The sequence below is a fragment of the Halyomorpha halys genome, unplaced genomic scaffold, assembly GCF_000696795.3.
Source record: "Halyomorpha halys isolate HHAL.00 unplaced genomic scaffold, Hhal_1.1 Scaffold348.1, whole genome shotgun sequence".
In the NCBI taxonomy this organism is placed as follows: domain Eukaryota; kingdom Metazoa; phylum Arthropoda; class Insecta; order Hemiptera; family Pentatomidae; genus Halyomorpha; species Halyomorpha halys.
The window spans coordinates 309,591-324,232 of NW_027116547.1; the positions used below are offsets into that span (position 1 = coordinate 309,591).

The 14,642-nt window shown below is 31.3% G+C and overlaps 1 long non-coding RNA gene and 1 other non-coding gene across 3 annotated transcripts in view; one reads left to right on the forward strand and one right to left on the reverse strand.

Moving 5' to 3' along the window:
• Positions 1 to 1,004: 1,004 nt before the first annotated feature.
• Positions 1,005 to 14,642, reverse strand: part of LOC106681569 (uncharacterized) — a 21,634-nt gene continuing 7,996 nt past the window's right edge. The window contains exons 1-3 of one of the 2 annotated variants that reach the window (XR_001343271.2): positions 5,561 to 5,665; positions 5,305 to 5,420; positions 1,005 to 1,213 (exon numbers count right to left, since the gene is read on the reverse strand). This is a non-coding gene — a long non-coding RNA (uncharacterized lncRNA). Of the gene's footprint in view, positions 1,214 to 5,304; positions 5,421 to 5,560; positions 5,666 to 14,642 lie in introns of those variants that run through there. The other variant, XR_010845101.1, reaches the window with a different exon arrangement.
• Positions 12,081 to 12,152, forward strand: TRNAW-CCA (transfer RNA tryptophan (anticodon CCA)). Its single transcript has one exon. It is a non-coding gene; the product is annotated as a tRNA-Trp (tRNA).

The window sequence follows — 14,642 nt, forward strand, 5'->3', positions numbered from 1 at the left end:
ACAAAAGTCGGAGGGATGGGTCTGGTCTTGGATCCGACGGTAAGATTTGAAAGTAATGACCTCGAACAGGAAGGTGGAGTGGAAAGAGAAAAAAATATATTTCGAAATAAACAAAAATAGAGAGCTTCAAATATGGGTCCACCAATCTACTCTAAATTTTGTGATGTAAGTCAGTAAATGAAAGTTGCGTGATGTGTGCACCCACCAATTTTTTTTTTTACATTTATGCATATCACTTATATTTTTGCTCTTCCACCTAAAACATTTTTTTACTAAAAAAAAGAACTATACGAAATATTTGGCATTTAGATTAAGTACACCACTATTTATCGGTATCAGTCTTAAGCTCCATCTATCTCTAAACAATTGTCCAGTTAGTTTAACCTTGACTTGTTTTTTATTGTGTCATAGAGTTCTGAATGGTGGGGCCAAAGCCGTAGGACGTAGTGTGCCCTACGGGCGTGGTGTTACAGTGCAAATGGATGTTTCAAATTTCACTACGGGCTTTTTCAGTAAATGGTGGATTTCGATATAATTTTAAAGTTCGACACATCGAAAACTGTGAGGATTTCAAATTAGGATGTGAGAGGAATTTCACTTCGAAAAACAAGGATTGGGATCTCCATCAAAATTGACTTTTTGTAAAAATGACGGATTAAAGTAATTGACTATGATACCATATATTTTTAAGATTAATTTTAATTCTTATATTTTATTCTGTAATTTAAATAAAACTAATTTAGTGCACAACTTTTATAACGACCTAATAATGCAATATTTATCATTATGTGAGACATTGCAACTTTTATCTCCTACTAGTGTCTGTAACGTATTAAAATTTAAAATTTTAAATAAAATGCCTGTATCTAAAAAAATTCTCACTTTGCTTCCAATATAGTTGCGAAATTGGCAGTAATTATGTCTTTCAAAGGGTATGACGCGACGAATAATGTTTTAAATTACAGGACTAGACACTAATTTGAGTATATAAAAAAAACTTAAAATACTGTTCAATTGGTTTTATGACGGAAAAGAAATGGGCAGCAGGTTATGAAAGCCGATTTGAAAGTTGTGTGCCTGTTAAAATCAACTGACGAAGAGGACATCTGATCATCTTGGCAACCGGCACCACGTACTAAGCAATCCATTTGCACCGTTTTAATTTTCATTTCTTTCCAATTGTTAACCTTTAACAGGTTTTGTTCTTCACATGCTGGAAAAAAATGTATGAAAACATTGGAATGAGGAGTAGATGGGAGAGAAAAATGATATATATATAATAATAAACTTTCATTCATTATGGTTTTCCTATTTTTTTTTTCTTAACTCTGATGAAGGCCTCAAAATTTTGGCCGAGACGTTGCTTTGTTGTATTCTTCATTGAATAACTAACGCATACTTATGAAAACTTAGAAGCTATTTGTAATTCAGTGGCACAAAGCTGTATGTTTTTATAAATTATCGATTGTCTCGGAGCAATAACGAACAAGACCAAGAACAAGTAGAGGAAGAGGAATGCATATCACTCCAATATGCATATAGTACAATATACTATGAAAATATCTGATTTACTTTGTATATAATAATTATTAACTTACCATGCTAGTCCTCTGTTCGAGAAGGAAACCACTATAAGAAATCAAAGAAAATAGTTTATAGGATTCAAACTATCTTAAGAGAAGCTCCACCACGATGGCATCACCATTTTTTTTTTTTTATTTAAATTAAAACTTTCCCGGAATCAGAATGCATGACAGTAGCCAAATAATTTCATATGAATTAAGCTTTAGGAAAGTAGAAATGGTCAGATTCTCCAATCAAGTTGAGTGTTTGCGGCTTTAGCGCACTTGCTCAGCCTCCACTGGCTCACTACCAGTGATGCGAGGAGAGGGGTGCACTGAGATCTATTGAGCTCTGCTCTACCCCTCACACGTGGGGGATAGAGTGGGCTCAGGGATCCTCAGGTCGATTGTGTAAATATTGTATGTAAGGATGTAAATGTGACGGGAGATTATATCATTTTATCATTATGTTATTTTATTTACTTATTTTTTTCATACACATAATTTGATTATGTTCATTTTGTTTATCGAACGAAGAGATTTTTTTTTCATTTATTTTTATTCTTATTTTAGTACGAATGTGATCATGCATCACTATTATCTATTTCCCACAACTGTATGGCAGATTGTAATATCTATCAAAAAATAAAAAGTATTTAAAAAAAAAAAAAAAAAAAAAAAAGGAAAGTAGAAGATTACGAATGTTATCCACCCAAAACTATTAGTTCCAGTGAATAGTGGTGTCAGTCCATAAATAGTGAAATTACCTCAGTTTAATTATGACAGTAAAATCATTTCAACTTTTTTCTTATTTTGTTTTTAATTCACATATCGCTCCTTTTGAACAATATGCATTTTTAACAAATTTGATCTACTTTCGAACTTTAAAATCTCTTTTTTTAAAGGCTGTGTTGAAAAGAGTGAGCGATATGTAGTTTTACCAAAACATGTCTACGGTTTGAAAGTGGAATATAGATTACATTCAAGAATACATCGAGATTTATGTACAGAGGATTATGAACGCCGACGCCCCGAAGCAATGCCCATTAAAGATAGCCGACATTGTGAAACAGAAGCCTTCATGAAAAAGAGAATCTTCGCAAACGTGTGGATTATGAGAAATGCGTCCCGATGCCAAATTTGATGTCCATAGATAGTCGGGTGGTGAAGAGGGCTATTAAGTCGACATCGTTGGACTCATCGCCGGGCCCGGATGGTGTGTTGGTCCGCACAATTAAATACTTCGATGTAACACACATCATAAAGTATATTGCGGAGATCATGCTGAAAGTGGGGTATGTACCAGAGCCTCTACGCCAAGGGCGCACAGTATTGCAATACAAGGGAACAGGAGACCCAAAAAGTATTTCCTCCTGGAGCCCAATTAGGGTATACTCGATTGTGCGCCGAATCATCGAGAAGGTTCGGGATCCGGAATTAAGAAAGCAGGTCACCTTCAGCAAAAGTCAAAGGGGCTTCATAAAAGGTCTATCAGGAACACATGTAAGCGCCAGGAATCATCGACGTGATCTTATAAGACGCCAAAAATAAAAAAAAAAGATTGCGCGGTGGTTTTTCTGGACGTGATTGTGGCTTTTGACAACGTTGGTCATGGACACATAGTGAGCTCGCTGGAGGTAAGAGGTGTGTAATCCGACCTCACTAATGTGATCGCGGCTCTCCTAACCACAAATAAAATAAAGATTAATATAGGAACCCACACGACTAGCCAGATCAGTGTCTTGCGGGGAGTGCCTCAGGGCGGGCCCTTGTCGCCTTCGCTGTTCAACCTAGCCATTGATCATTTGTACCGCGAGCTCTGTGATCAGTAGTTTGCAAATAAGTTTGGGTACGACCTGAAAAGTGACCAAGAGAGTGTGGTCATCACAGGGTTCGGGGGACGATCAGGCTGTAATGGCGCGCGACAGGGGCTCTGCGGAAAGAATAATAAATAGTGTCCAGAAGCTTCTAGTGCGGAGATTGGTCTAGAATAAATGCTAAGAAAAATGTGGGTATCGTAATAGACAAAGGAGAGCTGCGGTCAACAAGGCTCTCACCTGAGAATACGGAGGTCATCCAATCGGCAAAAGCCGAGAACACCATCAAATATCTTGGATGTACATTCCCGGGAGAGCTAGTAGTTATAACCTCGATAAATTGGCGAGCTCGTGCCTGCTCAAGCCCGAACAGAAGATCAACGTTGTCAACTAATACTCGTTCCCGGGCCTTGTTTACCCTCTTCAGACTGCTCCTCTCACAAAGATACGTCCTTAGTATCAACTACGCACCCCTGCGTGGAATTCCTCTGTCGCAAATGCGGCAAAGAGTCTGAAACACCAGCTCATGTGCCGGGAAAGTGCCCCAACAACTCCATCCTTATAACACGCCGCCAACACTGGGTCAAGGAAGAATTGATGAAGTTCCTTGAAAGAAAAGACTGCACCTGTTTCGAGGAGGTCTACTGTGTTGACACCGACGGATCCTTAAGATACGCCGGTATTGTCGCATTTACAAAAGTCGGAGGGATGGGTCTGGTCTTGGATCCGACGGTAAGATTTGAAAGTAATGACCTCGAACAGGAAGGTGGAGTGGAAAGAGAAAAAAAGGAAATATATGAAAAATGCATCCCTTTCCTTAAGGAATAATTTTCTTTTTTTCCGCGAGACCTTCGAGAGAGAGTTCACCATGAGAGGCCTCTGGTTTGGATCTCGCGGAACAATACCAGATAGAACAAGGAGCTTCTTAGAAGGCCTAGGTGTTAGCATCGGGGATATTGCGATCTTAGCAGAAAATATTATTTTTGACTCCTGGGGATCATACACTATCACCTGCATGGGAATTAGCTCGGAGATTATTCATTGTTTTATTTTCATATGTGGACCTGTCGATTTGTGTGTTTAACTTATTTATTCATTAAATTATTTTATTTTATTAGTACTAGTATTTATTTTTTTTTTAAATTTATTTATCCATTCAAGTGTTTCTTGTAACCGGCTTTTTATTATATTTTCCTTTGAATGTATGTGTTAGTCTTGTTCTCGTAGAATGTATTTATTTGTTTGTTTTTTGGTAAACTGATCTACTGCTGTGACTATTATTAATGGTCTGATCTCACATTGCCGTCTAATAGTGAATTTGTTTAGCGCGTCACTGGAGAGGATCTAGAAGGGTGAATTCGGGAGAGTGAATTTGTTGATCGGGTGAAAATTTTAATTAAAAATTGTGAAATGGTGAAATTGAAGGGTCAGAAAAGGGAAAGAAAAAAAGGAATGAATTGAAATATTTATATTTGGTGTATAGACTGAAATTGATTGTAAAAGGAAATTATAGGGGAAAAAAATGTTTTTCTCTATTTTATTATACCATGTAATTATACGTAATTTATATATGTCTGGTTACGAATTGATTAGGATGTTGTGTGATATAGCAATCTGATGTATTTGGGCAGCATAGATGAATAAAATATTTCTCTCTCATACATCAATACAGGGAATACACATATAACCAGGTATTGATTACAACGGGTCTAGTGTAGTTCATGAAAAAAAAAAAACTTTGTTCAAATGATAAGCCAGAGATCTTCAAAATACAGTAGATAGGATATGACTGAATCAAGCTGCTTAAGGAACAGGATGGAAGTGTTTGCTGGAGCAGTTCGCACATTCACATCTTCTAGGTATTATTAAGAGAACTTATAAAGTTTTAGAGATATGTTAGTGAATAAAATGTAATGTTGCCATACCCATGTCACATGGTTGGTTCAAACCTGAAGCAAAGTTCGAAGACGAAGCAATATTTTGTTGCATAGTCGGGGATTGGGTAGCTACACTCTTTACTGATGGTTTGGCCGTTTTTGATCTGTAAAAAAAAAAAAAAATTAATATCAAATAGATAAATGTGATATGCAATAACAGTAGTGTTAAATAAACATTGCTTCCTATATTTGCAAGCTATATAATAGTATATACATATATTTGTGAACGTATATCTTATTTTACCCTTTATTAATAATAACTAAAAAAATCACCGAACGTCGCAAATAATATTATCTCAACCCATATTACTTATATATTTTTTTTAGAATGATCTTTCTCATATGGTTCTTATTCCATATGGCAAAAAATAACGTTAAATTTATTAAATATTAAAGATCTCAACAATAGTCGTTTCTAATTAATTTAAAGAAACCTTCGACCGGGGTTGGTCGACATGGTTGATCGTCCTCTACAAACCGAACGACATGATAGTCCAACAACTTTTTTTTTATACTTGTAAAGATCCGATTTAATCTGCCACAACTTGGAAATGATTTTTTTTTTTTACCAGTAAACCCTTCCACTCTTGATTGTAACGATTACTGTCTGTAATAATGTAAAAATAAAAATAAATAAGCGAAAATTGATTAGTAATCTCAAAACGACCAACAAGTGAAATGGTTATTGGGAGGCTATGTTGAATGTTGTAAACAGGTTACCGGTTGTGTTGAATGTGAACCAACGGTTAAATTTATGTAGGCGGGACCTATTCACTCAATCATACTGAAGTGTTCATGCCAGTGTTGGCCAACTACATATAATTCGCCTATAAACGACCAACATGCACAACGTTTACTTCAATCATAAGTTCAACTTGGGACCCAACCAACCACCTACCTAAAAGTTTCCAATATCATCTTCAACATCGCATTCTACCAACCATGCTAGTCATTTAAAAGCCCCTTTATAATATTTAATAAAAGTTTATTCGTATAAAACTTTAAGCCCTTTTATAATATATAATAAAACAAGTTTCATTCGTTACTTAGGTTTAGGATACAATGGAAGGGTCATTATTCACTGATACCAAATAAGTGTTATTAGCATAAAATTTAATTTAAAATACATTTATATACTCCACTGACACTTGCGTGAAGGCAAAAATACAAATAAAAACAGAATGTTGATGGCATGGAAAATATTAAATACGGTATAGAAAATAGAACCACGGTTTAACGAATTTCGAGGGCCTTAAAAATAATTGTGAAATAATTTTCTTTTTAGTAAGGTATATTGAGGTTCAAAAGCTTATTCATTGATTTCGACATACTGAATGTTTGGAATTTACCTAAAATTTGCAGTGGAAGAACAAGAAAAGTATGGAAATCTAGAAAAAAAGATGTACTCCATTTTGACTCATAGGATGCGCTTATAGGCTTGAGAAATAATAAATTTCTCAACATATTATAAGCCCTGTAAAAATGGCAGGAGAAAGAGATAAAAATGGTGAAGCCAACAGAAGGCAGATCGGTTACCAATTCAATCCAGATACAAATTTTCAATACTAACCCGATTTTGGAGGGGCTGTAGAGGTGCACCGCGAAATATCAAAAAGATGTAAAATCATTTGAACATGATTGACTAAATTTAAAATGAAAACTATATCCACTTTTATCTTATTTTCTACCGAGAAATCAACATGCTGAATTTCAGGTCATCTGGTGGAGACTGGCCTAAATGTTGCTGAGGGAGGGGAAAGATATAGGTGCGTTTACAAAGGTTTAAGACTGGTCTCAAAACATTACTAAATGTACTTAAATTAATTGAATAAGGGTTTCTTAAGCTGCTACTAACGAATATGAACTTTGTTTCTCTATCAAAAAATCTTCTACCTCACTTTGATAGATCAGTCGGTCTGCATTGTTTCAATATAGGTCTAATATTGAAACATAGTGAGCATTATTGTATAGAAACGATAGATATTTTATGTAGGATATATATGAAAATGTCAGAGATAGTCAAATTGTCTAAAAGATTAACAAAGAATCACCTAAATCGGACCATTATTAACGATTATACAACGAATTAGCTGTTACCACTTATGTTACTATAGTAACCGTTATATTTTCTTATCACTTATTCTTAATATACATATAATAATCAATATTTGTTGTTAGTATTTTATGTGCTGCTATTCCGTTCATCCGATTGTGATGAGGACTTTCTCAGGAAGGTTATTGGCTATTTAGATTTCTACGATAAAAAAAAAGTTATTAACTAAATTAACCATTGTTGGTGTGTAGCTCAGAAAGTATACATATTTTCATATATGTCAATCCATTAGTCTCTTTTAGGAGTATAAGAAAACAATATTATTGCCGAGGAATAAAATTTTGAGCTGTTATTGCTTTTATTCATGAGTGATACATATTATAAGCCCGGTAAAAATGCCAGGAGGAAGAGATAAAAAATATTTAATATAAATATTAAACCATGTAAGTTCAGATATAATTGGAATTAGCAATAACGTTGTATATTCAAAAGCCTAATCATAAAAATAATATATACGTAAATGATTAACTTAAAATAAATACAATTACAATATATAAATACAATACGATATCAAACTTTCATTGTGGTCATTCATTCTATATTCATCCTGAAATCTAGCAATAGTGAAAAGCTCGGCTCTGTTAGTTACATTAGCTAAATATATTTAGATTAGCTAAATTAATATGTTCTGTTCCCTCAACGCTTAATGCACACCGTGTCCGTTTCTCAACTATCACTAATAGACGATTTATATATATATATATATTTTTTTTCTTTTTTTTTTTTTTTTTCGAAAAAGACTAGACTAGACAACGTACTTAAATTATAAACAAAACCTCTAAATAATAAGGTAAAGAGCATGAGAAGGAATGCAGAAAATCATGTCTAGACAATTCTATTCGTTTTAATAAGGTATACGCGCAACTGCAACAACTGTTTATTATAAATATATAAGTATACATGAGAATATGTCATGTTACACTGATACTACTGTTCTATACTTATATTGCGTCATTACTTTTATTACCCGACTAGGCAAAGCCAAAGGAAGGGTGTGTGATCATTCATTGGTAGATATAATAATCGATTACCTTCCACGAAATGCTACAGCTCTTGGCAAGAATATTCAGTCTCAAGTATGTGTGAATGTTACCATATAGAGAGCTCTTGCATCTGCTCACGTAAACATAAAGAAACAGTATTAATGTGTTTTCAGAAGAGTTCGAGTTTCGTTCTGATTCGAAAGGAAGCCGATTACTAAACCAAGTTTCATAATTTTTTATAGATAGCATTATTAACTATCCACTAATATGTTTAAGGAGATATGCAATAACCTTGCGTCTTTAAGATTAGGTTATTTCCGTAACCCTTTTTTTTTTTAATTTAATACTTTTTTTTATTTCAAGCAGACCAGTCTACTTAAAAAAATACACTAACACCGTCCAGAGTTAATACCTTCAGATCTTAAAGCAGTAGAATTAAATTAATGATTATAATTAACTCGGTCCACCGAAAGAGTTAATTTTGTGATAATTACATAGTTTAGATGAAACTATTGTAATAATTTGCACAGAAAAAAAAAGTTTGCTTAATCGTTCTTAACTATTAGATCGGAATTTTTTCTATCCTTAATGATTCTTAGAATGATCAATTTTTTGCTACGTAATTTACAAAACTAAAAGATAATTATTGTTCTGAAACGGAAACCTCTTCATCCTATTAAATTTAGAGGCTATTGAATTATTCATTTTGAAAATCTGGTGAAGGGAATGAATGCTCCATCACCGACATAATTGTAGGTTTCTTTTGAAATGAAATAGTACAGCAAGTTAAGGTTCATTATATTCATAAACAAATAAAAAGTAAATTAATGTAACTATAATTTCTAATAAAATATAATTTTAGAGTTATAAATAATTAAATATTTCAAGTTGTAATTTTGGCAGGAATAAAGAAAAAAATGTTACTAAAGAATTTAAAAAATGCTGAATATTATCCTATCTTTTTTATCAAAGTTGGGTCTCTGAAAAATTTCTGTATCCAGTTAGTTTGGTACATAAAGTAAATTGGTAAAGTTGCTTCAGTAAACAATTTTGAAATTGAGTTTTTATTTATTATAATAAAAAATATCCCAGTTTCAACTTTATATTTTCTTTTTATTCCACTCCTATGTTTCGGCCGTTCTCAATAATAACTTGTTCTAAATATCACAGCTACAATGTTGTAAAAACATTTAGGCTATCCTGCCTTAGTAAGATTAGATTTTAGTTTATCAACCTATTTCTTATCTAATTAATTCACTTTTTGTAATATTATTACTACTTTTTGTAATATTACTATTACTTTTTGACCGCACCCGGACCATATTCCATTCAGCTACACACATGGTCAATCAATAATCTTCCAGTAATATTATTACATTTACACTTTCTAATAAAACCTTATAACCCAACTTATCAACAATACGTTTCCACATTTATCCAGTCATTAATATCCATATAATTTAAAATTACTATTTTTAGAGCTCATCCCAATTCCGTTTTCCTCCTGAATTTTCTCAGGTCCTAGAACGTACTGTATCCACACTGATTAGTTTAGTAAACTTAACAGGAATTGTGGCCTTACTTCACAAAACTTAACCTTTGATTTTTGTTAAGTTTGAAAAAAACATTTCGGAAATGTGAAACTATGTTTTGAAAATAACTGACAACCTTAAATATGCCGTTCGTTTTTATTTTTTTATTACCCTAGTGAAACAAAAAAATTTTTGATTTAAAAACATTCCTTTATTCATGTTTTGGAGTAATTACAAATGACTAGGTGAAAAGTTAAGCAGTATAACTATTGCCATCTAAATCCACGATCCATAAAGCCCCTTAAATTCTTGTAACCGATAAATTAAAAGAAATAAGAAAAAAAAATTGAGCAGTTTTGTACTTCGAAGAGCAATGAGGTAAGTTTCCCTTTCCTACGATGAACGTATGGAGGAAAAAATAAAGGAAAATTGTCTTAGAACTAATTTTAAAAATAAGATGTAGAGCATATTCATAATTGATCAATCTTGTCCAACTAAAACGTCAAAAGTAGTGAAATTATTTCCTCTGAACTTAATATTTTTTTGTTTTCTTTGTACTATGTAAATTTAATACCAATTTAATCTGTTTTATTTTTTTTTATACGTTTTATAAATATAGTATTTTTCTCTTCGGCGCAGTTATTCTCATTAACGATTTTTTTTTTATTGACAATATGATTTAATTATTACCTATGATTAATTAAATTAATTACTAATAGTTGGCAATCAATTCAGTTATATAATTAATAAAAGGAATTTTTACTACTTAACCAGTTACACACAAAATATTTTTATTTGATCCTGTCCACGTTTTACATTCATCGAAATGATTCATCTTATAAAAAATCGAAGGAACGTTTAGACTCACATACGTCAATAAGTACTCAAGGTGAAACTAGTTAAATTTACATTAATGTAGTTCATTATGTCCTTTGTTGGAATTCAAGTAAAAAAGCTAAATAAGGAGAAATAGTAGCTTTCTAGATATTTATCAAAATGGTGATTTATCGATTTAAAATAAAAATTCCTATTTTTTAACTGTATCATGAGTCTTATTTAACGTTAAAAGCTCTGAGTTATAGCAAACTCCCCCTACTTCGCATAATTCTGATATGAAATTTTCAGTTGATAGAATGATTAAATGCATTCTTAGTATTTTCAATATTGATTCTACAACAATTTAGCTTTGAATAAATAGGAGTTAGTAATTAAGATCAGAATGAACATTTTAATGAACTATTTTATTTTTGTATTTCTGCCATACTTTTGCAAAAGAAAACTGTTAAAAATTTTCATAGACAAATATAATACACTTTCCTGGAAAATGTTGTGATTGGAATTAGTCAATCTGTCAACTAAAAGAATAATTTGGAAAATGAGTCCGGGAAAGTATTGTCTCAATGGAAATATAAAAATATATGTTCAGAAGCAAGTGAGGATTAATTTCAATCTAAATTAGGCTGATAAATGAATGTTGTGTGATGCGATTTTTCTTGAATAAAATTAAATTAGATTGTCTGCCATAGCCGCAAATTTAGATTTCTTATGTCAATCCAAACCCAAGTATATAAAAGAAAGTAGAAAGAACTAACTGGCCATTTGTGTTTACTTGTTTTTTGCTTCATTGAACTATAGTTTTACGTATGAGCCCTTGGTTCCCACTTGGTTAAAGATGGCCCTAGAGTCTTGTGATTAATTTTCGAATAAGAGATTTTTGTAGCAATTTAGATGTCTGATGCAAATTTACGTTTCAGTTTTGGCGAAATCTTGAAATTGTCATTGATAGTTTCTCAATCTTGTTAATACTGAAGAGTACATTTGGATAAGGAACAGAAAGATAGCTAAAGACCGCTTATTCCGAAAATAATGGCTTGTCCCCGACTCAGATATATGAATAATATAAAATTTCCAGTATATTAAGAATTAATCTCATAATGAACCAGTAAATACCAATCAGTGTAATGCTACTCAAATTTATTTCAAAGTAACAAAAAATCATTTAGGGTATTCAGATTATTTTGCTGCTAATGCTGTAGTAATTTATAATAAAGATAATAGATACTTATTAAATTTAATTTAAATAAAATTAATTATTAAATTACGTCATAAGATGAAAGTCGCTACAATGAAGTATACGACCTCGTGGCGCAACGGTAGCGCGTCTGACTCCAGATCAGAAGGTTGCGTGTTCAAATCACGTCGGGGTCAAGGTTTTTTTATTGTATTTAACGTACCTTTTTAATAAAAACGATGAGGCTGATAAAAAAAAAATCTCATTATGTTAAGTTTTTGTATAAATAAAATGTTTATGGGTGCATTGATTGATCATTTAGCGATATTGAAATTTCACACATTTATTCCATATAATTACACAAAAATGAACCATATATTTTTATTCCGTATTATAAAAAGTACGCTATTATGGTTATATATATGTTGTTTATAGTAGTATATTTTTTATTATTTAACTTGGCAATAAGCATTATATTTAATATTTTAATTGTTACGTATAATTGTTAATGACATTTTTTAATTAAAAATTAAATATTTCTACAAATGTTATTCATGGAAAAACATATCATTTCAATTATACATAATTATTATTAATTAATGTCGGTATGTAAAATTATTATTAATGTCGGTATGTAAAATTGATTAAATATAATTTTTAATAAAACTATACTATTTGGCATTATATCATTTAAAATACCAAGAATTATTTGAATTGAAAAACGAATTAGAGCGTAATTATATACCCATTTTCTAAAACTAAACATCAGTTAATAGAAATACTAACATTGATGCAAATGTAAAGAAAATAGTGTCATACAAGTTTCAATACTTGTTATTAAAGTTATTAAATATGAATATACTTGTTATTTAATTTTCTATGACTTTCAATTGTATCAAATAGATGTGTTTATTTTATTTTTTTCACATTCCATATTTACAAATAAATTACATTATTGTTAGCTATTTAATTTAGATTTATTCTAACCATGGTTATAACCAGTATACTGTTTATGTTATGAACAGTTCATTTTAGTGTTACTTAGATGTTAGATCAACACATTATTGGAATTGACATCGCTGTCCCAGCCCAACATTGTAACATCTCAAAAAATGGTTAATTTGAGATATACATGTAATCCTTAGGGTAAGATTCATATCGCTCAAAACTGTAATATCTCGAAATATTTTTTTTTTTTACTTAGATTTTTCTGCCATATGTTTTGCTATGATTCTGCGTTTTACTGTTTGGATCGTACTCTTATTGCTAAGATTGCAAGTTTCAAATTTTTTTGAGATTTTACACTGTTGAACTGGAATAGCGACATGTCAATTGGTTGTGTTTATTCATTTTAACTATTTTAAAAATATTTAATCATGTAAATATCACAGAATATGTTCCTAACCATACAAAGCCATAATATTTAATGGAATATATTTTTGTTTTTATTTTTAATATAACGGCGTTATGTTCATGGCATAAAATTATATTTTTAGAATTTCTACCATCCATCTGGATATAAACTACCTGTACAAATTATATACTGCGTTCCTTAAAATATATGGTAAATAGAATGTTTTAAATTAGATAATTTCACCCGATACTGATCATGTTTCATATAGAATGTTAAAGCTGTACTGTAAAGGAAGCATTTATTTAAGATCTAAGGGATTTATTCTATTTTTAAGTTAGATCCAACATTAATACATTTTTTTTTGTATTAGTTTTTAGTTATATATTTATTTATCATTTTCAATTTAATAGATATCCAGATTTGAAGTTCAATTTCCTCTTATAACAACTATTCCGACAAGCCATTAATCATCGATATCTTGCTTTTTTGTTTGGCCTATAAGCGATATTAGTTTTTTTTTTTTTAATTTTTTTGTTCATTTTTTTTTTTATCTAGAAAGAAAAACACTTTCAAACAGTCGGATAGTTCTTTTTTTTTATGTTTGCTTTCGGATTGGTACACAAAAGTTTGCGACTAAGGCAGACGACTGGAACTTATTTAAAAAAAAAAAAAACCTTAAATTTTCATTTATTGTTCATTCTATAATAAATATATTGGAAACTATCTACCTCGCAGAAAATGTAATGCTTCTTTAAGATATATAGAATCTAGTAGTGCCATCTAAAAGGGCTCTCAAATCTTAGTAAATTTCCAATACTTTAAAACGGATAGATAAATTTATGAATAGGGTTTTCATGAATAACATAAAATTCCGGTTGACTGAGAAGGTCGCAAATTTAGAATTATAATTTCAATCCAAACTGAAACAAAGTCTGAGAAAAAATTCAGAACCATTCGACCTTTTGCATTCATTTACAATTTATTTTTTCTTGCTTTATTCTTTGGACTAATGGGTTATTGACTGAAGTGAATAAACTTTTTAATCATATTTAGAAATATGACCGGAAGACGCAATAAAATATTACATTTCTGTTGTACTCTGAAGTAACTAGACGTCTTATCCCAGTATTTATGGACCCTTAACTGCTAAGAATTAAACTCGTTAGAATTTTTTACTTGGACCATGAAGTCTAATTAAAGAGCAACTACCATGAGATAATTTCTGTGTCTGCTGACTCCGTTAGAGTTAAGATTTCGATCTGATTCATACCCAGAAGAAATATTTGATGATGAAATTATGTGTTATTTTTCTCAAATCTATACATGATTAAAA